The 23,501-nt window shown below is 41.9% G+C and overlaps 1 long non-coding RNA gene across 2 annotated transcripts; it reads right to left on the bottom strand.

Annotated features, from left to right (window-relative positions):
• Positions 1-7,213: 7,213 nt before the first annotated feature.
• On the bottom strand, positions 7,214-19,113 carry LOC123579705. 2 transcript variants are annotated; one of them, XR_006702906.1, is made up of 4 exons: positions 19,027-19,113; positions 17,466-17,532; positions 9,322-9,418; positions 7,214-8,104 (listed from the first exon to the last, which is right to left on the bottom strand). It is a non-coding gene; the product is annotated as an uncharacterized LOC123579705 (long non-coding RNA). The 2 variants fall into 2 exon arrangements; XR_006702907.1 differs by having other exon boundaries at positions 7,214-8,101.
• Positions 19,114-23,501: the final 4,388 nt, after the last annotated feature.

Raw genomic sequence — 23,501 nt, 5'->3', positions numbered from 1 at the left:
CATATTTTACTCTCAATTTCCTTCAAAGCGTGTTAATAAATATTCTTAGTCAATAGGCCTTTTCCAGAAAAATGGTTTTTTGCCACCAAAAGCCACCAATGGTACATTACTTAATTTTTACTATCACCAAGGAAGAGATTTTTAATTTCCTACAATGGAAATACTAAGAAAAAAAATGAAAAAATAAAAACCTCTTAAGACACTTTGTGGTATGGAGAGAATTTCAAAAAATAGCCAAATAGGGTGAAGGTTGGGGGGAACCCTGCCCCAGCAATGACCCTAAGACTCATTTCCTGTAATTCATACACTTCACAGACTTTTCTCTCCTGCATGGACACCTGTAGGAGAGCCGCTTGCATGGGAGGCCTGCCGGGTTCCAGAAAAGTCTCGTGGCTGCTCCCCTACGGCCGGGTGTCCGATGCTGACAGGTCTGTGTGCAAAAGCTGTGAGCAAGCAATGGGGAGTCTGCTTTTCCGTTCTCGCTGTCTGGGGGGAAAAGCTGACAGGTCTGGCTTCCTCTCTTCCTGCCTCTGTCTTCATGCTGATCTCTGTGTGCTTTTATAACCTCCTCAACTAAGGACTCATTCCACCTCCTCCCTAAAGAATAATGCAAAAGAATAACGAATTCAGACAATCTGTTAGCACCAATTCAGGTACTAATGAAGGCAGCCCCGGTAAATCGTGAGGTGATTACTCATGCCACAAAACCGTTTTAGAACCCAGAAAAATAAAACTGGAAAGGAGGCTTAGCAATCTTTTGCTGTGCTCATCCTCTACTTTTGTAGCGGGAGAAAACTGAGCCCACAGAGTGAAGATGACCAGGCCAATGACCTTCTCATTCCTAACTCATAATTTTCAGAAAGGAACGTTTGTTTGGCCACAGGAATTTCAAAGTTTTTGGACCAGTCAAAATAGATTTCATTTTAAAATATCTACCTCAGACACACATTCCTGGGAAAATACCTGTATCAAGTGAAAGACAATGGCTCGTGAAATGGAGTATAAATTTAAGTAGAACTACATTGATATATGCAGTCCTAAACCCTAGAATAATGGATCCTGTTCCCCATCCAGGTCACTTGGAGTATGTCCGATTAACAACGTGTGCTCCGAATAAATACATATTATGAACAGAATCATCCAGACAGGCAGTTAATGAACATTCCTGGATTATATAATGACACGAATACAATTTTAAAACTTAAGAGACAAAGAGCAAAGTCAAGGTCACCTCATTTTCTCTTGATAACCTTTGTAGACACACTCTCAGCTGCCTTCTTAATACTCTCCAGCATCATTTCTACGACTTGCCCTGATGATTTTTCAATTAGCAGCCGTGTGAGCAACTGGCCGTGCACGCACGCGCATATGCGCACACAATGCTCCCAGGAACAAAAGCTGGCACAGGACATTAACTCAACTCAACAGGAAAGACAATGCTTTTCTTTCCTTCCTTTTTTTTTTTTTTTTTTTTTTTTTAAACCTTGGTGCAGGCACCCTTCTTAGGGGCACGCTGTCAGTCTGGGCCTTTGTCTTGGCTGGCTCCTGATTTTTTAATGCATGCTGAAAACACCACTCCTACAAACTCCCTCCATGGAGGGCACTTTGGATGGCTGCCACTGGCTCTCACTGTATTAAGAAGCATGGATCCATTGCTATTATGGAGCCTGAAGCAGAGCCAAGAAGAAGTCTCAAAGGGCCCTCTCCCTAGACAGATGTGAGCAGAATGAAAATGAGACACAAATGATAGCATGAAGCCTCCGGCACTCTTCGGGAGAAGCCAGGGGCTGTGGTGTAGGCCAGGAGGATGTTGTGGTTCTTGGGAGAGAAATGAAATTAAAACATGTTATTCTTTACATATTAAGTTCCTTCAGACCTATCATCAATAGGGTGGGTCTTTTTCTGTCTTTATTCCTCAGAGTGGGAATGGGAGTTCCCTAAGGCAAAGAGACACATTCAAGACTGAGCAGGGCCGGGTTGAGAGATGGCTCCATGGCTTTCTAAGTGCCCATGGTCCCCATCCTGCTGATCAGATAACAGAGGAAGCAATTGAATATTCTTGTTTATACTGAAGTATTAGAGACTTAATGTGTTACTTCTCCCAGGGGTGTCTGCACACCAGAGGTCCTTGCTTCCTCGAGGCCCCAGGAGAGCAAACAATATTTAACCTAAAGGAATATACAGAACTAATGGTAGAATTCCAGGCACCAGAGCTTTTAAATCGCCCTACCCCGGAGACCATCTATTACTACAAGGATGGATCTAAGTATCTGATGAGGTGACAAGAAGAAAAGGGAGTGTCATTACATAAATAAACCTGGAAGGGTAAGTCCTGATTCTGCTGTACTTTCTTTCTCCTTCCTCTACCAATCATTCTAGCCCTCATAACGATGGTTTCTGCAACCCATTGCCCTTGTGACTAAACTGGTTCTGAAGATTCAGCAAAGCATGTCACATGTTTTATTGGTAAAGATGAACTCAGTGCTGAGTGCAGTGCAAAATGAAATTAAGGGTCAAAAACAATGCCGCAGATCAAAAAGAATGAAATCTTGCCATTTGCAACTACGTGGATGGAACTAGAGGGTATTATGCTAAGAGAAGTTAGTCAGAGAAAGACAAGTATCATATGACTTCACTCATATGTGGAATTTAAGATACAAAACAGATGAACATAAAGGAAAGGAAGCATAAATAATATAAAAACAGGGAGGGGGACAAAACATAGGAGACTTAACTACAGAGAACAAACTGAGGGTTGCTGGAGGGGCTTTGGGTGGAGGGATGGACTAAATGGGTCAGGGGCATTAAGGAAGACACTTGTTGGGATGAGACTGAGTATTATACATATGGGACGGATCACTGGAATCTACTCCTGAAATCATTATTGCACTACATGCCAACTAACTTGGATGTAAATTAAAAAATAAATTTAAAAAATCATACTAAAAACAAAATGAAACAAAGAACAACGCCCTGGAACTGAATAAAATGGCAAAAAGTCAGGTGGAAATGTTACTCCACCCCAGAGCTGGCGCAAATAGCACCCAAAGCCTCAGGAATCACTAATGTTTTAATGGGAAAGGACACTTCGCTAATGATGCGTGATTGTTTTTGTTTGTTTGTTTGTTTGTTTTTTCCTTTTATTATGAGAGTAAGAAGAGAAGAAAACCCATTTGGTGGGCCAGGGCCAGAGGATTTACCAGATATTTGCTGACCCACTGCATCTCAGTGTTTCTCCGTCATTCCTTCAAACTCTTGCATTATCGCCCTTTACTACACCCTCCAGCCGCCAGCAAGACATAATCATACGGATTCTGCTTGAGCATCGGGCCAGGGGCAGGCAACCCAGGGCTTCATGGCCTAGAGGGGGACTTAAAAAACAATAATAAACCAACTAAAAAGCCAGTCTGCTTTCTATTATCACCATGGCAAGCAAATCTAAACAATGTCAGTAATACTCTGCTCTCCCCCAACCGAAAAAAGATCTTTTGTTGAGCGGGGTTCTAAACAATTGTAGCAGTTGCTGCTGGGTTTTAATAATATACATGTAAACTTCAATGTAGCACATTTTTTTTATTGCTTCTCCTTTAGTAAACATCTTCTACATGGAACCTGATTCAGAGACCCAACTCCATGCATTTATTTTGAGGGTAAGTACATAATAGAGCTTGCTCTGGGCACAAGTCTCCCACCTCTCCTAGTACATATTCTGGTGTTCAAACAATGGATTCAAGATAAATAACGATAGCATAGTAATTGTAAAGACAAACAGAACTTGAGTTATTTCAGTTGTCCTTCTATGTCACCGCTTGGAGTTTTTTACTGTTTAAATTTTCTGGGATTTATCGCGCAATGGGAGTTTTATGCATTTCTGCCAAACACCTCCTTATGTTTAAGACTTTTCCTATTGATTTAATATGTTGCTTCATATGAAAGAAGCCTTTCAAGATTAAAATTAAAATTAATAAAAAGTGTTCTTTGATCAAAGACAGATTGACACTTCATGAATATGGGAAGAAAAACAAGTTTGACAAAGTCGCTGACAAAGTTGCAGAAGTTAATGGCGAAAACAGAAACTACAAAATTACTATTCATCACTGTGAAAGACCAATAAAGAGGTCTAAGTTTTCATCTCTTTCTTCAAAACAATACGTTAATGACATTAAAAGTATTACCCCCAGATTCTCTTCCTTTTATGGGATATTTATTTTTAATTTTTTAAATGACAGAATACATTTCATAAAAGAACATTTCTTTTCTGACCATTATTATGATTGGTTTCACTGTGCGATTACCGCTAAAAATAATTTTGTCCCATAGGAAGGGGGCTGTTAGAAATGATCTGCTCTGGGTGTCCAATATGAGCCCCACCACCCCAATCTTTCACCTACTCTGCCTCGAGTACAGCCTCCTCCCCCACCCCACCCATCCCTCCAAACAGGACCTGTTAGTCAAGTATTAGAGAAAGGTAGATCTGATGCGCTTTATTTCTTTACTGTTTGTTTATTTATTTAGAGAGGGGGGAGGGGCAGAGAGAGGGGAGACAGAATCACAAGCAGGCTCCCCAGTGTCAGCGCAGTGCCGATTTGGGGCTCAGTCTCACGGATCGTGACATCATGACCGGAGCCGAGATCAAGAGTCAGACCCTTAACTGACTGAGCTACCCAGTGCCCCAGATCTGATGCACTTTAAACAGTTCTTTCTTTTTTTTTTTTTCAACGTTTATTTATTTTTGGGACAGAGAGAGACAGAGCATGAACGGGGGAGGGGCAGAGAGAGAGGGAGACACGGAATCGGAAACAGGCTCCAGGCTCTGAGCCATCAGCCCAGAGCCCGACGCGGGGCTCTAACTCACGGACCGCGAGATCGTGACCTGGCTGAAGTCGGACGCTCAACCGACTGCGCCACCCAGGCGCCCCTCTGATGCACTTTAAATGGTTCGTCCCTCCTCCCAAGTTCTTCTTCCATCTTTCTCCCACTTTTTCTTCTAGAGACTAGAGTTAGGGTACAAAATTAGAAGGATTAAAACTAATTCTTCCACTCCCTTTTCCCATTAATTGAGGTTAGAGATGAGCAGAGGGCTGCCTCCCCGGGATCTGCCTACCCACCTGTGTGAGGCAGGGGAGAGGGTGGGAGAGAGGAGGGCTCAGCTTCCACAAGCTTGCCTGGACTCTTGGAACCCTGTCAAGCCAGAAGCCCTCAGTGGCTTTCCTCTCTAGAGGGAGTTTGATAACTCAAATCTTAGCACCCTCCTAACACCTCGAGAACACTTCGTCCTAAGATGCTGCATTTAATGAGCACGTTGCTCCCACCTTCCACCCCCAGACCACCAGCATCACCCCTAATCTCACAGAGAGAGGGCAGTTTACATTTCGGTCCATACACACACCCTCCCCCCCAACTCTGATGAGCCTGATGCCTCGAACTCTGAATAATCAACTCCAATCCAGAGGGAAAATATTTTCCACCCAAATTTAACACAGGATCATCATCACCCTTCAATTCTCAGAAGGTCTCTATGTCTCCAACAGAGATTCATGATGTCTTAAAGTGTAGCGTTTCCTTCATGTTGGTAACAGGGAAAAGTTATGATATTTATTTTTCATTTTTCCTGACAGAATATAATGAATTCCACTGATGACCTATTTCTGAAATCCACCAATCAAAGGAAATTGTAAAGTTCACCATAGTAACAGCTCAGTGTCAGTCGCCTGAGTGAGAACCACACAGCATAGGAGGCCCCGGCCAATCACGGGGCAGAGTAATGTTACCATCTCATAGCAACCAAGAGATCTGCATGGCAACATCAGTTGCTATATGAAAGAAAAATTAGAAACAATATTCTGCTAGGGAGAAATAAAAGTATTAACTGTTAAGTCATACTTGAGTCACGGTTGGAGGACCTATCCTAAAATATCCACCTAAATATAGCTCCGATAATACCTGTCAGATCCAAGAGTCCATGTGCTAGGAACCCCTCGCCCACCACTGACTAGAGCCACTTGAGCATGAAAGAGAGGGGACTACCCATGGAACAGACCACTTCTGAATAGGAAGGGAAAGAGCACTTGAATACTAGCAGCAGTAGGCAGATTTGGAGGGTACATCACACATAAGTCATCACATTTAATCCATGAGAGAGGCAGGGCAGATACTAGTATTACCAGTAAATTCTCCATTTCCTCCTCCCATCCTGAACCTGTGCCTCCCCCAGCCGCAACTATCTCAGCTAATGGCCACACAACTCTTCTAATTTCTCAGACCAAAAACCTCACAGGCCTCCTTGACTCTTCTCTTTTTCTCACACTCAATCCAGTTCATCAGCAAACCCTGCTAATGCCACTTTCAAGAAATGTCCAGAATCGAACCATCCTCCACCCCATGTCCACAGCCATACCCTGGTCCAAACCATCGTCTCTTCCTCCTAACCCATGTCCCTGCTTCCTGGCCTTGCCCACCTACATTCTGTTCTCAACGCAGCAGCCCGAACGACTCTTCCAAAACACAAATCCTAGGCTGACAACCCTCTAGTGACTTCCCATCCTCTCTAAAGTAAAAACCCAGGGGCGCCTGGGTGGCTCAGTCAGCTAAGCGGCTGACTTCGGCTCAGGTCGTGATCTTGCAGTTCGTGGGTTCGAGCCCCTCATCGGGCTCTGTGCTGACAGCTCAGAGCCTGGAGCCTGCTTTGCCCCTCCCTGGCCCCTACTCTGTCTCTGTCACTCTCTCAAAAAGTAAATAAACATTAAAAAAAATACCTAAGTTCTCCCCACGGCCTACGAGGCTGAACACAGCTTAGCTCCCTCTTGTTCCCCTCTGCCCCCATCTGCTGCTATTGTCTGCTCTGCTCACCTGCTCCAGCCCTACTGGTCTCCTTGCTGTTCTTCCAGTGCACCAGGATCCCTCCTGCCTTAGGGCCTTTGAACTAGCGGTTTCTTTATTTGGAACGTTCTCCCCACCCCAGATACCCTCATGGCTCACTGTCTCACTTCCTTCAAGTGTTCACCTCAGATGTCCCCTTCTCAGTGAATCGTTTTCTGACCTATTTTAAAATCTTTGTACCCACGCCATTAACCCCCAGCCCCTAACACCCCCCCCCCCTTCCCTGGAAGTGGGCACTAGAACAGTGCCTGGCACTTAGTAAATACCTGATAAATGTCTGATTGTGAAGAAAAGAAGCACTGTTTTACGGATAAAGTAAACTCAGGAAACGAAATGAGTTCCTCAAAGCCTCACAGCCAGCACGTATTACAGTTCAGACCTGAACTCAGATTTGCCAGAGACTCCCCAAACTGTGTTCTGCCTTCTCTACTGCGTTTTGATTTCCTTTTCCAGATCTGCTACCTCTTCTAATAAGTGCCAGGAGCCCATTAATTCCCTGGGACGGGAAGAGGGGCCACTCAGTTGATGGGGCATCTGTGGGCATGGCCACAGCAGCAGTGGAGAGTGGGGGTAAGCTGGCCAAGAGCAAAAATGATGCACAAGGGACACTTCCCAGTGAATCAGGAAGTGTGGCTAAGGCCATGTCGACTGAACAACCATATGATACCCCACTGGCGATGACCTACCCCACCCCTTTACTTGGTAATTTTCAGCTATCCTATCTCTTTACCCACTCAGGTAAAAACAAGGATTTAAATGTAATTGTTAGTCTGTAAAATGTTTCAACTCTTGCTAGTTTGTACTCAAAGAGTCTCAGAGTTGTATTAAGTGTACATTGCATGACTGGTAGAAAAAACAAACAGAAAAATCCAATCACCAAATGATATGTGTTCTGGTCTACACAATAGTTTTGGGTTGTGTTTCTGTTTTTTTTTTTTTTTAAGAGAAGCCACCTAATGTTATGGCATTATGTGGAATTTTGTGTTTTTGTTAAAACTATACTAAAAACTCATGGTTGTGTGCCCACGTTTTCCACCCTGATTCTGATAGCAGGTGGTAAGTGGTGGAGGAGGAGATGGGTGAGGAGGTGGGAGAGACGATCCAGAAGCAGAGAAGGGAGAGAAATAAACCTAAGGCAGGAATATGTTGCTTCCATGGCCGGGACTGGTGATCGAGAAATGCTGGTGTAGACACAGACATCGTCAACAATCTTGTTGGGCACCTGCTGAAGACAAAAAAAAAAGTACAGCCCTTTCACCAGGAAACTAGAACATGAAAGACAAAATCAGGAATAATAGTAGCTATCCCTTCTTGAGCATGTGACAGCATGGCAGGCATTTTGCTACATACTTTCACGAAGTTTTATATTTAAGCCTCTCAGCAGCCCTCAATAAGAGGAATTTCCCCTCCTCCCTCCTCCCACCATTATATAAAGTGACCTCAGAGAAACTAAATGATTTGCCCAAGGTCATACAACTAGAAAATGATAAGGCTGAACCATTTGCTTCCAAAATCTTCTTCTTCTTCTTCTTCTTTTTTTTAAGTCTCCACACCCAGCATGGAGCCCAGCATGGTACTTGAACTCGCAACCCTGAGATCAAGACCCTGAAATCAAGACCTGAACTGAGATCAAGAATTGAACCCTTGGGGCGCCTGGGTGGCGCAGTCGGTTAAGCGTCCGACTTCAGCCAGGTCACGATCTCACGGTCCGTGAGTTCGAGACCCGCGTCGGGCTCTGGGCTGATGGCTCAGAGCCTGGAGCCTGTTTCCGATTCTGTGTCTCCCTCTCTCTCTGCCCCTCCCCCGTTCATGCTCTGTCTCTCTCTGTCCCAAAAATAAATAAACGTTGAAAAAAAAAAAATTAAAAAAAAAAAAAAAGAATTGAACCCTTAACCAACTGAGCCACTGAGGCACCCCAACCAAAGTCTTTGTTCTTAAGTATTACACTACACCTCCTCTCTTTAATAAGATTAATTAATGTGATATAAATAAACATGGAAGACACAAGGCGACATAAGGAGGTAGACATAAGGAATCATTAAAAAAGACAAAAACCAACCTTCCGTGAAACTACCCATCCTCCCAAGTATCTTTGTATGGAGAGCGAGGCAGGTGTGTGGATGTCCTGAGGGGGCCAGGCCTACAGTCCTGCTTCTCATCTCAAAGGCAATGCCATCCCTCCTCCATGTCATGCCATAAATTTATCTCAACATTGACAGAAAAGGAAATGCCTATGCTGTGCTCATAAAGGTTCATGTTGCTAAAGGTTGCAGAACACATATTGTTCTATAATCACTCCCTTGTTGACATAAAACTCACAAGTTGAGATGTTTCATTACACTGAGAACCCAGGAACTCTCTCCACATAGTGAGGGCATCAAGGGTGGGCACCAAAAGCAAATGGAATTGGGGGCCCTGGAATGTTTCAGGGAGAGTTCTGACCTGATGGGGAGGAAAGAGCAGGTGTGTGTTAAAGCGACGACCCCTCTTGGCTGCAATTTATTCCTTCCAGTATTTTTCCTTAGAAGCAAACTTCCACCTAAACAGAGAGAAATGAAAAACCTGTTACAGATTTCTGAATTTTAAAAATTTTTTAATGTTTATTTATTTTTTAGAGAGAGAGAGAGACAGAATGTGAGCAGGGGAGGGGCAGAGAGAGAGGGAGGCACAGAATCTGAAGCAGGCTCCAGGTTCCGAGCTGTCAGCACAGAGCCCAGTGTGGGCTTGAACCCACAAATGGTGAGATCATGACCTGAGCCAAAGTCAGACGCTTAACCAACTGAGCCACCCAGGCGCTCCCTGAATTTTTTTTTTTTTTTTTTAAATCAAGCCTGACTTTACAGAAAACATGAAGCCAATATGCTATAGGGTCTGGCATTCTGCCATAGTCCTGGGAAATTTCTACCTAAACTTTCTGGCTAATTAGCCTGAGAAGTGGCTACTTCTCTGTATTTAAAGGTGGTTTAACTGCATTGCCTAATATCAGGACCATCAGTTCATTTCTATATTTTTCAAGCAGTAACAGCTCTCACCTTTGCAGTGAAGCTACCCTTAACCATGGTAGACCTGAATGCCCTTAGCATTTATCATTTGGACCAAACATTAGGCACTGGCATATTTGCCATGGCATACTGTAGAAGATAGTATGATCTAGAGGAAAGGATCCTGGAATCAGCTCTGAGATTTGCTAATTGTGAGCTTTTCGGCAGATTATTTATCCTTTCCTCCCTTCAGTTCTGTCATCCGTAAAGTGAATTACAAGCATATTTAATTTATAGAAGTTTTGGGTGAGGAGTAAATATTGCGGCAAGGCCTAATATAGTGCCTGGACGTAACAAATACTCGGTTATTATTTTAAAAGTAAAATACATAAACAAATGGACCAAAAGATGCCCCAAATGGGAATGTTAACTTTCTAACTGGATCTCTTAATCCTTGCTGAACCATCCTAATTAATTATACACGATTCTCTCCCGAGAACCAAAGTGCACACAATCCCATCTTCGAAAAGGAGACAACTTACCTCCCCAAGTTTTGAGACAAGTCTGCTACATTTCCCTCAACACCGAATGTCAGTTTTCTTGTCAACATACTCAAGGACAAAGCCTCTCAATCCACTGATATCAAATATTAGATTTAGGCTCAATGTTTCTTTTCTGACTGCTGCAACACTGACTGCCTCATTGCACCAAAACTATGGTTAAGGACAGCGTCATCTTTGACTCACTCATCTTTGACTCCACAGGTCTTCTGCTAACCTTTGAGTCCATAAAAACTACCTGTATAATGATGGTGTAGATTTCAGGCTATAAATCCTGTTTAAATGCAGATGGCCAAACTTGAAGTGGGTTGGAATAGTCTTTTGACAGATGAAACCCCAATTTCAAATGATATAAAACAGGCTGTATGCTAGCCCTTCTCCCTTCAGACCATCTGGGTAACGTATTTGGCACGGATATCAGGTGAGTTTGATGGATGCCCTCCAGCCTTCGGGAATAGGACAAGAGTCTTCCCTGGTGCTCATGAGAGTTTATTGTTAGGAACTTGGGATAGAATGAAGCTGTTGGACCTGTCGTCTGACTATTGCTGGAAGGTACAGCTGAGCATAAACTGTGGCAATAGGGGTGAGGGCAGGGGCAGTGCTGACACAAAGGCCCAGCTCAGGCATTTGGCTATTTGGGTGGAGAGCGGAAGCCCTGTTGATTTGCCAGAGGAGTCAGTGAGCCCCGAGGGAAAAGAATGCAAAAGGGAACTTTGGAACTGAAGGGAGCCTGGGGATGGGAGTCAAAGCCCCAGATGCCTGAATTCTGCCCAGGGGCCCCGGCTGACTGGTGGTGTGGAAGGGTGCTTTCAGATAATACACAGGAGAATGCTAGCCAGATATCCTCTGAGCCAACTCGAGGGCTCCTGTCTCTTGTTCCCCAGAGGGAGGTCTCTTAGGAAATAGAATAAGTCTGTCTCTTCAGGATGCTAATGAAGGAATCGTGAGAAAGAACGCTCACCCTCAGAGCAGCAGATGAAGTCTGCAGACAGCAGAGCAGGAGTGAGTGGCCCCAGTGACAATGGCAAGAAAACTTGAATGGCTTCCAAGGAGAATCTACAAGACATACTACCGTCCTTAGGTGCAGGCAAAGGAGGACCACGCTTTGGAGGGCTCCACAGGACACAAACACAAAGAAGAAAAATTTTAAAGAACACATGGCCGCTTTGTCGCTCAGCGTCTGGGTCTCAGCTGTGGTGCTCTGAGACCCTCCCCCTAAACATCTGCTTTCCTGACTGACTTTGTTCAGGCCCCAGGGACACATCTCCCCACATCTCTGGCCTGGCCTCCAAATGTCGTCGTTGATTGTGGCTTCTGCTGCTGTGGACTTCATAAAGGAGCACTGCTTCCAAGGGTGGGTGGGATTTGAGCAGCTAAAGCACTCAGCAGGCAAGAGAAGAGGACAATTGCCCCGTGTTTCTCCTCAGCACGAATGGGGTAGATTATTGACTAACAAGGTCCTGTTTAGCAGTAGAGCCGCAAGACAATCGTCTCGCTTTTGTGTTTCAATTTGTGGGTCAAAGAATGGCACGTATTTTATAATTTGTTTTCTTGATTTAAAACATGTAAATAACTCCATTGATGTTTTTGTCTGAGCCCCTTTAAATGTTAGGGGCCTGTTCTGTGAGTGACCCAGGACCCCACCCCCAGAAGGAACAGGAGGGGAGTGCCCAAGGCAATGATTCTGCAGCAGGGTGTGGCGGAGGGGGGTCGTTACCTTTCCATCTACTACCCAGGGCTCCTGTGTCTTCTCCCAAAGGGTGTGGCCCCAAAAGGCCGGTGTTACCAAATACTGAAACCAAAATCATCCTATTTGGCAAACATTCTCCAATATTGACGTGGGTGCTGCCTCCACCGCTTGTGCAACAGATCGGCCAAGGCAGCACATTGAATAGCTGGCTTGTTTGAGTAGCAGGAACATTTTTACATAGAACTTCCACTCTCCTCCCTTCCTAGGAATGAAGGAAAGAGAACCTCCAACTTCTGTCCCCGCCGACTTGCTGTTGCCATCCAGGGGAGGAATGGCGGATTTGGTTGGTCAGAGCCTGAATTTCCTGAGCCACACTCTTATGGATGGTGGGGTGATTGGGTCTCATAATAGGAGAAACAGTCTCTGCCTCATAGAGTTCAGATTCTTCCTGCCTACCCCTGTGCTTCACATCTCCCTTTGGCAGGAAAACTAGAAAGGGGTTCTCGCAAAGGAAGGATAACCCTTTTCCTTCCCTCCCTGTTCAGCCCTGGCTGGGTGAGTGAGAGGAACTTTGACCTACCCAACTGGCCCGGTTACTGGTTAGAATCTGTGCGGCAGGTCTAGTCCTGTGCTTGAAGGCACACGTGACTTCATGAGTCCCAAGGCAGAGATTCAGGGTCAGAGATGGGAGGTCATAGGTCCAAGTCATACTCCCTAACACATTTCTCCAGAACTCCTGTTTGTTGAAGGAGTATCAGACAAGGTAGGCTAAGTGGCTGTAACATCAGACCCACTACATGAGAGAGAATATGGAAGATCATCTCTCTGATGTTTCAGTCTAAGGTGACTGGGTCTCCGTTGGGAGGCAGCTCTGCTCCACACAGTCTTCCCGGGCCCTGGGCTGACAGCACCTCTCCCATCTTCAACATGCGGCTTCCGAGGCTGCTCTGTTCCGGCCGTCCAGGAGGGGAAAGAGAGCAGTCCAGGGAGAGATTCCGCTTAAGCAAAGGAGGTGGAGGTTGCCCATATAGCTCGCTCCCATAGTCCATTGACGAGAGCTCAGTTGGAAAACCTGCCTATTCTACAGGAGGCCAACAAACGGGAGCACAGATGGAGGAAGACAGCTAGCATTCTCCACCTCAAAGGAGTTATTGAGCCTTGTAAAGAACATACAGGCTGCACTTTTACTTGGAGGGGGACACTCTTCAGGAACTTGCTAAAATGTTTGTTGACTAGTCAACTAGTGGTTGACTGCTAAGTTACTCATAAAAATGTTCCAACCCAAACCATCTCTTACCTATAAACAGTTACAGAACTCTCATCATATATTTATTGAATTATTTGGGCAGATTCAAAGATTTGGGGATAAAAGTAAACACAGGTTCTTCTTATAGGCCTCATGTAGGCTGTCTTAGGATGAAAGACACCTTAAGACTCCCACGTTAATACATCTTTATCAGTTTGATTGCCTATCTCTAAAAATAATCGATGATACTATGACCCATCCCTGGTAAAACATTGTGGCACCTTTTAATTAAGAGACACAGCCTAAAGGATATATTGGCTCGCTCAGGTTCTCCAAGCAATAATCCTAACTTCCAATATTGTTAACTTCTTTAGGTAAGATCATTAGAAAGTCATATACCTGGGACATAGAAGTTTAGTTGCTTCTCCACCCCCCAAAAAAATTGCTGATTTTTTTTTAAGTTATGCACCTGAGATTTTTGAGGCACAATATTTTAAATGTCTACTTAGGATCATTTATTTTCTTTCATTAAACAGTAGTTGAATACTATATCCTTTAAGTTACTCATTATTTCTTACATAAGCACTCATGCAGCAGACTCCTGAAATCCTGAGCTGGAAAATTTCATATCTTTAAATGAATATACTGCGTCTTTTTTTTTTCTTACAAGAACCATGCAATTTACCCCCTCCCCTGTTTTAGTTTCTAAGATTAACATTAAATTGAACAATCAGCTATAATAGCTGGATATATTCTGGTGCCTGAAATCTATGCCCTGGCTTGTTTTATGCTTTCATAAACTTTTTTACTTTGGAATAATGGAATAATTTTAGATTTACAGAAAAGTTGTAAAATAGTACAAATAGGTCCTATATACCCTTCATCCAGTTTCCCCTAATATTAACATCTTAATTAATCTTGGTACATTTGTCAAAACTAAGAAATTAACACTGGTGCAATATTATTAACTCAGCCTCAGACTTTGTTTGGACATCACCAGCTCTTCCACTAATATCCTTTTACTGCTGCAGGATACTCCACTGCATTTAGCCCAGCGTGCTTTAATTGAAAGATCGTGTCCTGGCTGAAAATCATTCCTAACAAATGTAATGACTAGGAACTAGAAAAACATTTTTTTATTTAAAATTTGCAAAAGATTTTTTTTTCAAAAAAAAAAAAGAGACATTAATTTATCCTTGGGGCAAACTATTCCTTTGTTTGGGGAAAAATACTCTGGGGTATTTAGTTACACAAATATAAAACAATTACTCACACTGTGTGTCTGTTGAAGCCTACAGAAAAGCCTTAACTTTACATATATTAGCTGGAGGTTTTCAACATAAACTAAGAGTTCTATTATGCAATTGAGTTGGGTTAAAGCTTTGTATGGGTATATGCTGGCTTTGTGCCTCTATGGGAGACAGCCATGAGTAGAGGATAGAGTTTTCCTAAAATGAGCAAACGTTCCCATTGCCAGTCATCCTGGGAGAAGACAGCCCTTGGGACAGAAAATGGGGACTTGGAAGGATGGCCTTATATCTCAGTTAGGAATGAGAAGGCTTCCTTCTCTCCTAGCCTTGGATTTCAAGTAGTGAAGACAAGCTCAAGGGATTCCCAGCGGCGGGGATGAGCCCGCCCTTGCCACATGGAGACAGGTTGAACACCACCAAGTCTCATGAGGCTGATTCGGGTCTGCTGGGCTCTAAGAGCAGCAATCATTGAGATATCCACCAATTTGTATCTCCCCTGTGCTAATCTTCTAAACAAGTCTTACCCCAAATTGTGGCTTAGTGCCAGCTGTGCTATGGGGAGTTAAGGGTCAGGCTGGGGATAGAGTGGCAAATAGGAAAACAGTAACCTCTCTCCCAATGCCTCAGGCAGCCTAGCTAGAGAAGAAGCTATAGGTTCCATATCTCTGAATACACATGAGTCCTCACCTTCAAGACCTCCAAGAAATACCTGGGCATATTTTATGAGCATATTTGATGGAAGTTAACTTCCTACAGTGTCAGGTAGAGGCTCAAAGTCATCATAAAGTGGGTATTAAATGTGACTTAATTTTATGGTTCTGGACTACTAAGGTCTATATGTATAGGTTATACTAGAGTTTCTGCTCTGGTTTACTTTAATTGCTTAAATTCATTCATTCATTCAATCATTCATACTTATAGAGCACCCACTGTGTGCCAGGCACAGTTCTAATCACTGAGAATGAAAGAGAAAAAAGAAAAAGATGAATCTGACTTCATGAAAAAGTCCCTACCCACATGGAGAAAAATACATTGCAAGGTACATTGTGTGCCTTCTAAATCCTAATGAGGATGTCAGAGAATTACAGATATTTTAATTTTTAAAGCTATGATTTAATTTAAATATGGTTTTGCTACATGATAAAGAACTCTGATTCAGTCTTAAAAACTTGAAGGATTTAGTAGATATGGTTCATCAGGAAGGTTTGGGGAGCACATCTCCATCCTAAAATAACTTTCTGAGAAGAGAAAGAACCCTCTTAAGACTTTTGGCTTCTCTGTACCCCAAGCCCAGTAGTAATCATTGAGATTTCCTCTTGGCTTATGGCCAAAATCTAAACACTATCTTGGCCACTAACATCTGAAAAAACAGAACAATAAAGTCTTTAGAAACAGAGAGTCTTTAGACATTTCTTTTGAAAACAGCGCTAGAATAGAGCTTCTAAATCTTCTAATTGCCCCTGCTGACGTAGTCTGTTATAAAAACACAATAGTGAATAGGCAAGGACCAGACGATTCCAAATTGTCAAACATCAGAGAGATACTACAAATCATCTCTCTTAAAAAATATGGCTGTCAAAGCCTATGATCCTGATTGCAAAGACATCTGTGACTAAATAATGCTGGTTATGGAAATTGCTGAAAAGTTATAAATAAAATGTTAAATAATACAGTACAGCTAATTCCCCAGGTGTTGTTTCTATTCTCAAGTAAGGATCTACATGAACCAAGTGACAGCATACAGCTTTCCTGTGGGTGTAAATCTCTAGAGATATTGTTCACTCACATTTGCTTATGTCCTTTTACTTGATCAGTCGCAATAACATTACTATTTCTTGCTTTGTTATTTCTTCTTTCCAGTCCACATCAGTAGCTTGTTCTTATAAATAATTCAGCATCTATCTGGGCCTTTGTTGGCAATATTATCTTACATGATGTTATATAGGAAGAGGGAGAGCAGTAATGCTTAAATATGGGGAAATAATGTTTCTTTCAATCTTTCATGCTTACAAAGTGGTTCTGTCACATCTTTTGCCTCTGAACTTACACTGAACTTTCTCTTCCAGCAAGTCTGGTTGCATGGATTCAAGGCTGCTGCAAAATTTGATATAACTGAAACTTGATAAGAAGTTTCAGTCCAATCAAGTGTACCTACAAAATAATCTACCATACCTGTAATTCCTGGTGATCTTGCATCTACTTATATGTTCAAATAGGCTTTAAAGGAAGCACATCAGATTATCTGTCTGTATACACTAAGGGACCAGCAGAACCTTTTATTGCCCCCCGTCCCAGCAAAATAACAGTGGTCAAATGTTACCCCAGTCTCAATTAATCCCACTTAATACCAAAATAATATATATGAAAGATTAAGAATACGGAGGAGCTTATGAACACAGAACTCTGAATTTAATTTAATTTTTTTCAAACAATTTGAGACAACACTGTTAAAATTTCCAGGACAAATTAGAGCCAGGTGTTCAAATTTGAGATTTGTAGTTGAAACCTTGCTGGCTTACTTCCCACAATACATCCTACATACCCCTGGAACTATTGGGAAGTTCACCATAATTGCAACAGACATTCATCTTCTGGTTTCTAAATAGAAGTAAAGAAGGCAAACTGTGAAAACAGAATGGAGTCCATTTTGGGGGAATTATATTTATACCTTTCTTGATTGACCAGGACTAAGAGTATACCTTTTGTAAATTATGAAAACCTATAGGAACCTGGGTCAAGTGTTGACTCCAGGCCCTCTGCACATGCTGTTCCCTCTACTCAGAACACTGTTTCCTTCCTGTCCACTCTAACTTCTAATCCAACTTCATTTCACCCTTAGCATCCTTGCTTCCCTGATACCCTAGAAGAAGTTGAGTGCCCCAGGACCGTCCTCTTCTTGTCTTCAGTTGTTGATTGATGTCTGCTTCTTTCAAAAAAACATAAAAAGTTGTAAGAAAGCAGAACCATATCTGCATTATTCTCTGCTGTGTAGCCATGTTCAAAGTAATTGTTCAAAATGTACTTGAATGGATATGTCAATGCATGTGAGTGAAAATAACAACTATCACTTCTATGTTTTTTACTAAGTGCCAGGCTCTGTGCTGAGTGTTTTATATGTGAGAATGAATAGATGGATGAATGACCATCAAAAATGAGCACTAATAACATTAGAATCATCTGAATGAATAGTCAATCCTGTCTTAAACAAGTTATGCATGAAACTTTTTGTTTACATAAAACGTAGAGGAAAGTTTCAAAGTCCAGTATTATATGATTTACATAACTTGCAAACCAGAGAGAAACCCAAGTTTTGTGGGTAAACTGTTAAGATCAAACCTTGGGGGGAAAAAAAACAGGATAAAACAAGAAGGTATTAACAGTAGCCAGAGAAAACAGGAGATAGGAGATAAGAAGCCTGGACTAAAGGTACATTTACTCAGGTTCCCAGAGAGGTAGATTACCCAAAAAGGGTTGGAAACTAATGCTATATATTCTATTTGGTGAACTGTATTTTTCACTTAGTACATGTTGATCATCTTATCATGTCATTAAATGCTCCTCTGCAATATTTTTTAACTGGCTACAAGGATTCTATCAGGCATGTGCCATTATTTACTTATTCTCCTAATTCTGGACTACCTAAATGTTAGGTTACTTTGAGTTTTTTTTTTCTTATCAACTCATAGCTAAATCTTTGCACATGTCTGAGTATTTGCTTGGAATAAATTTAATATATTGAATGGACAAAACTATAGGTACCAGTATTTCCAATTCTATGGATTCGCAGATAGTTCACCCAGGCTGAGATCACATCCTTCCTTTAGTTCATAGAGCACAAAGCTGACAACTTCAAAAAAATTAACAACGTGTATAGCATTTTTATCTACTTGCATTGAGTTACTTTACCATTTCTTCATCTTGCCTCAATGAAAGCAGCAAAATGTTAATAACGTTAAACTGAAAGAAATTCTGAAGGTGCCATTTGGAGATGGCAGGACGTTGGTCCTATGGTGCATTCTTAACAGTGAATATTTAACATATTTGTCATGCTATTTCTTCTAATTCTGGGGAATTTTATTTTTTTAACAGAAAAATATTTTTAATGTTTATTCATTTTTGAGAGACAGAGAGAGACAGAGCGTAAGCAGGGGTGGGGCAGAGAGAGGGAGACAGAATCCGAAGCAGGCTCCGGGCTCTGAGCTGTCAGCACAGAGCCCGACGCGGGGCTCAAACTCATGAACTGTGAGATCATGACCTGAACCGAAGTCAGATGCCTAACTGACTGAGCCACCCAGGCACCCCTAATTCGGGGAATTTTTAAATGTATGAATCTCTGTACTATGTTTTCAAGAGAAATCTCTAGTTTTCTAGATTAGTAAGATTTTTTAGAAATATTAACTGAATACTTTTGATTTCTTACCTTCTAAAAGGCAAACCAGGCCATTGATGGCTTGTCTGGTCTGAAGAGTTTCTAAAATTAGTATGAAGCCAGTCCTACTGTGACATAATAACGAGTATAATCACCGATTTCATAAATCATAAGGCTCAGGGTCTGTGAGAAAGTCAGCTGGGCGGACATTCCTGGAAGAATGAAAGCTCCTCCAAAGTCGATGCTAGAAATAAAAGATGAGGAGCCATGATGTTTCTATTTAAAAGAAATCTTATTGTAGAGGATATACTTCAGCAGTGGCCATTCTTCAAGTGCAACGTCATCCTAGACAATAAAATGCTATAGGACACAATATAAAGCGGGGGAAAGTACAGCTAAAGAACTACTCGGTCTAGAATCGCTATTTGTGATATGGAGCCTTCTGTGATACCAGTTGTTACCTCGAAAAAACTTTTTTAAAAGAGTGATCCCAATCTCAGAAAACACTAATAGATCTTCAAACTGTAAAACCCTTCTTGCCGGCTTTAACCTTTCAAACCTACATGTTGTCAGATGAGTAAATTTAGGGGATGAGATGTATTCGGATCCCTTATAATAGAGATCTGATAATTAAGATGAAGAAAAAGCCCAATAGATAAGAACTTGTCTCAAAAGTTTTATCCCATTTTCATATTTCTTATGAAATTTGGTTTCCAGAGATGATGCCCAAAGAAGTAGAACAGCACTTTCACAGGGTTTTTGTTGTTGTTGGTTGGTTGGTTTTGTGTTTTGTTTGCTTTGTTTTGCTTTTGCAAGTTCAGGTGTTTAACTGCTGATTTTCTTCCAAAATGGTAGTTTTTTTCCCTTTAGTCCACTGCATCAAGTCACGGGATATCATATTTCTAACAACACGTTGCATAGGCCAAATGCTTTCTGAAATGGGCAGTACTCAAACGTCATGACATGAAGCATTAAGACCCATGCTGCCCTCTTCCTTGAAAGCTAAATTCCACTAATTATTTTCAGCAGTTTGCTCCTACCAACAAACATTCTTCTTAGCACACACTATTTATGCATCTTTAACTATGGTACAGATTCTTTGAAGACCTCTCCTTGTATCCCTAAGATAACGAAGTATCTGAAACATTCACTGCATCAGTTAATGCCAAAATAGTAGAGAGTAAATCATCTCAGGTGTCCAACTAAAATGAAGACTCTTCCATCTGGTAGGTCACCAAAAAAAGTGAATGTACCCATCAACTCCAGAACTTCTCACAACAGAGTCCCAGAAAAGTGCCTTCCTACCAAAAGATCCAGTTGAAAACATAAGATACCAGGTTCAATAGAATAAGGTAAAGTTTCAACCTTTGGATAGCTGGCTCCAGATGGGGTAAACTCCATCCTACATTTATTTATAGCATGCTGTTATCTCTTGGGTTGACACAGAGACCAAGGAAAATCTGACCTGAGGATCTCATGAATGCTGTATCTCGGGCTCCTGGATACAACTGGCAGAGATCCCCAAAGACCGGAAAGTTCTATGGTTTACTATCATGACATCAATGTGGGTAGACCCAATGTTAGATCAGGTGCCATGTTTGAAATAAAAAACAGTGTGCTTTTCTGAAAGAAGAGTGCAGACTTGTATCAGTGATGCCACGCCCCGACTCAGAGAAATATGACCAGTTTAGTATAGCAGGAAGAGGTCATTTTCCAAACTGGTTGCATTCCAACAGAATTTCCTAAAGGTCAAGAAGGCACGCTCTATTTCTCTGTAAACAAAACAGAGTGGGAAAGAATGATGAAACACTCAGGACGGAGTCTTGGCACACAGAGAAATTTTTTAAATATGTAGGTGGAGATCTAGGCATTCTTAGAGGTGAGGTAGAGTCTCACAGGGATGCAAAATGAAGGAAATGTTTAGAGCATCCACAGATCAGGAACACCATGCCTCCACCTGCTCTGCCCACTGCAGGCCCTCAATAAATGTTTATTGACTTGAATTAATAAGCTTCATAGTTCTAAAATGTAGGCCGAGGCCTAATTAGCTAGTCTATGCAAACCCTCAGGAAAAAAAAAATCATTCTTAACGTACCTCCATTTTATATTTGGAGAACAAGGGGCATGGAATGGTTAAGTTACATCCTCATATCACCTTATAAGTTAGAGGCAGAGCCAAGACAAGAGCCCAGATGCACAAACACCCACCAGCCACCCCTGAACTGGCCAAATACTAACAAGGCCAGTCGCTGAGGAGGCAGGAACTCCAAAACAAATGGACTTTGAGGTCTAGATTCAGAGAATTTTTAGCTCCCTCAACAGATGAAGGGACTTGAAATTATCTCATCAAACTCTCCCAGTGCCTGGCTCAGGAAATTGGGGCTTCCAAGTTCAGGTAAGAAGTTACAGAGGAAGAATTCTAAGATGGCCCGAGGAAGACTGACAAATAGTAAGGTCTCACCAAAAAGGTATGAGTTCTGGAGGCAGACAGTCCTGTTTGGCATCCAACTCTATCACTCACCAGCTGTGACCTGAAGCAATTTACTAACCTCTCCAAGACTCAGTTTCCTCTTCTATAAAACAAAAATTGTAATGGCCATCTTGCAGAGTTGATGTGGAAATTGAACGCTAGTACGAACACTAGTCCATTATAGGCACTCAGAGACAAACCAACAAACAAAATGCCAGTTAAAAGAACAATCCCACTAAGAACAGCAGAGCATCATACATTTAGAGGATGTACGAAGGTTTCCACCAACCTGGTGAAAGGAAATCTAAAATAGTTAATAAATACATGGACAGGGAGGCATTCAACCTGAAGATCACAAGGATCATTTTTTCCAGTATGAGAAAAATGCAACTCATTTGCTCCAGCAACTCATGAGCAGATGTCACTCTGGAATGATGCCCTTGACACAGGGCAGGCTGCCTTTCATTGTCTGTTCTCTCCCTTACTCTCCCAATTATGGCTTTTAATATTTGATGTTCATCAGATACACCACATACTGCATGGTGGTATATCCATATACCATATAGATGTGTTTCTTTTTTAATTGAAGTATAATTAACAGAATGTTACCTTGTAGATTGCCTTTTTAAAACAGACTCACAAGATTGAGGGCAGATGTAAAACACACTTAAATTTGTTCAAAGACTTAAGGAAGAGTTTAATTACTTAACGTTGCATCCAATGGCAAGATTTGTGACAGAATTGGCTACTGAAAATGCATTTGGGGGGTTCTCACCTTCTAACCAAAACTTATATTAAGTCAACATAGTGATATGCATTTGCAATTTTATTTGGCAATACAATGGTTTCTATTACCCATATCTCTGTATTAAAGGGAAACCATTCCTTTTTCACATGGAATTGATTTCAAAAGGAATTATATTTCTGAGAGAGAGATACTTACGAGATCAGTACCTGGGAGCCTCTGAGACTATAGATGTTAAATAGTATCAGTGTTGAAAGAACCTCAGTGGTCTGCTGAGAGCCTTGAAATATGTACCAATACACCTCTCTTGACCCAAGACTGCAGTCTAGGAGCCACTTAAAAATCTGTGGTAATGCAATGACCATTTAGAGTAACTTAAGAATCACCTCCAAAGGGCAATTACATTAAGAAAACAAAACAGGATAGTGAAGACAATTTGATTCCCATTAGAAAGTTAAAAATCCTGGCAACTTTCTTACTTCTTCAGGGTGATGTAAGTCAGAAGACTTCAGGTTAAGGAAAGCCAGGAATATACAATCCAGGGTAGGTTTTTAAATTAAATTTACCAATTTACTGTTTCCTTAAACACAATAGAAGCCAAATTTTTTATGGGAACATTTCCCCAATAATAAAGTCAAGCAATTTCACCTTCTAAGACGTCAAAACTCAACAGTTTTGATTACACAGGACCCTATTTTCTTCAAAATTAAGTTTCACATTAGTAAATTTTGATCAACAAACTAGTCTTAGTTTCCCAGATGTCCTGCTCCATTCCCAATGACCTGGAGGGGCACTGTGAAGTCAGGGAAGTTCATAAGGGCTCTGCTTTGTCTATCTTCCTCTAAATGTTGGGGTTTCGTTAAGTTCCATCTTTCCATCTTCCACCATCTTCTCATCTTACTTTACAGACTCTCCTTGGGTGATCTTGTCCACTTCTCCCTACGTGCTGATGACTTTCAGCTCTCTCCCTACCTCTAGCTCAGCTCTTTCTCCTGAGCTTCAGACTCGTATCTCCAAACGCTTCCTGGACATCTCTGCCTGGATACCCCATTCTCAAATTCATCATGCACATCATGGAGCTCTTGTTCTCCATCAAATGCACCCCTCTTCCACCTTTCTCATTTTCCTTGCTGCTGCCAAGATCCGTCCAATCACATAGCCCAGAACCCCGAACACAGTGCTATATAAGCACAGGGGACACTTCAAGTATAGTAGCAAATTTACTACAGGGCAGGAAAGCAGGGAGGCATTCCAAGTGGCATATGTAATCATTGAGACACCAAAATGAGAAAGAGCATGGCATGTGTATTA

Source organism: Leopardus geoffroyi, chromosome A3, assembly GCF_018350155.1.
Source record: "Leopardus geoffroyi isolate Oge1 chromosome A3, O.geoffroyi_Oge1_pat1.0, whole genome shotgun sequence".
Lineage (NCBI taxonomy): Eukaryota > Metazoa > Chordata > Mammalia > Carnivora > Felidae > Leopardus > Leopardus geoffroyi.
Note: the sequence above shows the minus strand (reverse complement) of the source record. Positions and strands in the feature narration are given on the sequence as shown.